At 43.4% G+C, this 4,049-nt stretch overlaps 1 pseudogene; it reads right to left on the bottom strand.

Annotated features, from left to right (window-relative positions):
* Positions 1–520: 520 nt before the first annotated feature.
* Positions 521–849, bottom strand: LOC102847500 (annotated as a pseudogene).
* Positions 850–4,049: the final 3,200 nt, after the last annotated feature.

The raw sequence follows: 4,049 nt of genomic DNA, 5'->3' as shown, positions 1-4,049 counted from the left end.
ATTCTCTGCTTTCAGCCAGGATTCATCCGACAATCCGCAATGATCTTCCTGGTGCCATGGCCTCTTCTAAATAAGGGCCGTTTTAAAGCAAACCCTCACATCCATTTTATGATCTTGACATCAATCTGGAATCTGTCTTGGATTGTGGAAAAAATTGCCTTTCCAAATGTCAATCCCTTTGATCTTTCTGCTGATTTGGGTCTTCCAACTTAAGGATGACATTCCTTTTTGATGAGGTCTGTTCTGTGTAAGATAGCTATCCTGTTGCCAGAGGCTCTTGGTCTTATTAACACGTAGATGATAGATAGTCTTTACAACAGGCCTCCTGACACAGACATAATAAGATAGGTTGCCAGAAAAACCGGTCCTATGCTCTGTCCTGGGACCATGGCATGTATTTGTGTGTGTGTGTGTGTGTGTGTGTGTGTGTGTGTGTGTGTGAAATAATGTTTATTCTGATACTACTTTTAATTGTACAATCAATCTATAACAAATTACCAGACGAATTTTACATAATGCTTCAGGACTGAGATTTTTCAACAGCTTCAAATTTAGGATCTTCAAATTTGAAGGTAGGGAAGGTACTCATGTCTGCTTTACCATACATTTGCTTAAGCTTAAAAAGCTCCTTCTCTAAATCTTGTTGATATTCTGGGCCAACATCAACAGGTCCTCCAGATGCCTGTTGTTTAGATTTGTATTCTCTAATCTTGTCCACAAAAGGGTTCTGTACAGGATCAAGTTTTTTTTATTAAATTCCACTCCTGTAACATCAATGTTCCTCTGCAAATGGACTAAGACTGCTGACTGAATGACAAAGGAAAATTTGAAGAGCCTCTGGAGAATCATGGTGATTTTATTCCTTGCACTTCAGTCCTGAGCTGCCAGAAAGCCACCGCCACCGCCGCCATCATGACGTGTACTTTTGACCAAACTTGTCACCTCACGGACTTGTTATGGTTTTGTCCCTACCAAATTCTCCATTCTAGATATCTCACCTTTAACTTCCCTGATGGTCTTTCAGTCAATGACAAATTTTGTAACCTTTGGTTCCTGATTCGTGTAAGCACACATCCTGTTCTGTGGCCTGGTGGGATGGCTCTTTTCACACTGTGACAATGAACATTACCTTGGTGGGGGTCTTCTCTGTCCCCCAGTTTGCTTGCATTTAAGCCAACTCTGTGATGTTGCTCCATGATAAGGTAGAGCTTGCAATAGTGAGATGGGTGGTACCTATTTCAAAGAGGGAACTCTTCTCAATATGCTTGGTAGAATTTCTAGGAAATACAATAAAAAAAAATATTTACTAGAAAGGGAGCTCTGGTGGCCTAGTGGCAAGAAGCTGCACTGCAATCCCAAAGGTGTGTGGTTCGGATCCACCACATGCTCCGCTAGAGAAGGAGGGGCAATCTCCTCCTGTACAATCTTATCCAATTAAATGGTACACATACCCAAAACACACAAACAAATAAAAATTTATTTACCAGAAAAAGAGAAAGAAGGAAATAACATTGCCATCAAAAAAGAAGTGGAAAATGCAGTGTGGCCGTTGGGGTCAGAGATTCCTTCAGGAGAGCGGTGTGATCAAGACCTGTACAAGGCTGACCAGTTGTGGGCAGTGGTGTCAAGAGCAGCATCAGGGACAAATGTAGAGATATCAGTGTGAGCTGGAACCACGCAAGGTCTGCTGTCTCACAGAGCAGGAGCCGAACACCTTGGCCTAGGCACGCTGGTTGAGTGGGGCAGGGACGTAACAGGCAGAGCTCAAATAGCTTTGTCATATTTGCCCATGTGTGGGGCAGGGCCCAGAGTCGTGAGACCCAGGGGCAGCAGCCAGCCTGACAGCAGACCTGAGAACAAGCTGTCCTGATTGAAGAGTTGTATCCTGTGTGTTTCCAACCTGAGTTATAACCTGTTACTTCTTTAAGAAACCCCACAATTGTGGGAGAGGGGAAGATAAAGAAAATGAGAAGAAATGCAAACTATAAGCCCAAATTATTTATTGATGGATTCAACACACATAAAGCTAAATGTCAGTCTGGGGAGCTCTGGTGGCCTAGTGGCAAGAAGCTGAGCTGCAATCCCAAAGGCAAGTGGTTCGAATCCAACAGATGCTCTGCTAGAGAAGAAGGGGCAATCTCTACCAGTGCCAGTCAGATCCGATTCAACGGAACACAACAACCAACAAAATAGAAAAGCTAACCAGCACTTTACAAATATCCCACTGGTAATACTTTCAGTATACACAGATACAGAATGCAGGCAAACTTCACCTTTTTTCCTTCTGTAGTTCCCATTCCTTTCCCCCAACTTCTCAATTCATACTACAAAGTGGATGAGGAATTGTGCTGCCAATTCTAAGACAGATGGTTTGAAATCACCAGCTGCTCCCAGGGAGAAAGATAGGCAATTTCCTCCTGTGTGATTTACAGCCTCTGAAACCCCCTGGAGGGTCAATTATAAGTCAGTTCTGATTCAACAGTAATGAACACACCGCTCGGAACTAATATTAGCAAATAATTTTATTAGGCCAAGATTTGCCTGTATCTGTGATTTCATTTACTACAGAACTTCCAACCAATTCAAAGTACAGATGAAATGTAGAAGATAAGAAATATCATTTGCAAGGAGCTCTGGTGGCCTAGTGGCAGGAAGCTGCGCTGTAATCCCAAAGGCACATGATTCGAGTCCACCAGATGCTCCGTGGGAGAAGGAGGAGAAATCTCCTCCTGAGCGATTAACAGCCTCTGAAAACCCACTGGAGAGTCAGCTGTGAGTCAGTTCTGACTTGACAGTACACAACAACAACAACATTACAACAGCAGGCTATCCTTACTTTACCTCAAATAGCTTTTTAAAAGGAAGAGAATTTCTAAAATGTCATTTGTGTCTGTTATAAAAAGACTTATTGCTGTCAGTTGGCACAGAACTCCCCTCCTTTGGGTTGGCAGCACAGCTCCCTATCCACTAGGTCACCAGGGCTCCTGTATTTATGTGCTGTTGCTGGTGTGTGTCCTCGAGTTGGAACCGACTTATAGCACATCACTGGAGGGTTTTCAGAGACAGTAAATTACCAGGAGGGGATTGCCCATCCTTTTCCCACAGAAGAGCTGGTGGATTTGAACTGCCTGCCTTTGGGATTGCAGTGCAGCCTCTTACCACTAGGTCACAAGAGAAAAGGACTAATATTTTTGTTTCACTCCTACGTTGAGGTGGCTTTTTGTGTCACTTGTGTCTGTCACCACTGAAGGCTGATTTAGATTTTTGGGGGGGGGGTTCCCGGGGGAGGTTCCCACCCCACTGTGTAAATTTACTGAGTTCACTGCTTACAACAGCATTTCTATGAAAGACAGAATGTCAATCTGAAATGTCAAGTCTTGGTGGTGGGCTGGATACAACCATCTGGAAACGAAAGGTGAAAGCTTCTGTCCTTAATGCCACTTGTTTATCCTTGGCTCTTTGAAGATGATGACTGAGTGAAAAAAAAATTGATGAAGGTATATTAAAAGGTAAGAAGCCCTGGTGGCACGGTGCTAGTGTGCTGTGTTGTCTCCAAAAGGTGGACAGTTTGAATCCACCAGCTGCTCCACAGGAGAAAGATGGGTGGTTTCCTCCTGCTAAGAGTTACAGCTTGGCCCTAAAGAAACCATAAACGCAGGGAGCTTTGGTGGCCTAGTGGCAAGAAGCTGCACTGCAATTCCGAAAGCACACCAGATGCTCTGCTGCAGAAGGAGGGGCAATCTCCTCCTGTACCAGTCAGATCCAATTTGATGGTACACACACACACAAAATAATAATAATAAAAAAAAGAAACCATAAACGCAACCCAAGCAGATATAAGCACACCCATGTTTATTGCGGCTTTGTTTACAATAGCAAAGATCTGGAAACAACCCAAGTGTCCATCAACAAATGAATGGATAGAGAAGCTCTGGTATATTCACACAATGGAATACTATGCAGCATTGAAAAACAAGGAACTCATGAAATATTACGCAACATGCATGACCCTGGAGGATATTATGCTGGGTGAAATATCTCAGTCACAA

This window comes from Elephantulus edwardii, unplaced genomic scaffold (assembly GCF_000299155.1).
Source record: "Elephantulus edwardii isolate Elephantulus edwardi_28Jun2011 unplaced genomic scaffold, EleEdw1.0 scaffold00145, whole genome shotgun sequence".
Taxonomy (NCBI): Eukaryota; Metazoa; Chordata; class Mammalia; order Macroscelidea; family Macroscelididae; genus Elephantulus; species Elephantulus edwardii.
The sequence above is the reverse complement of the archived record's forward strand: the minus strand, read 5'-3'. Positions and strand labels throughout refer to the sequence as shown.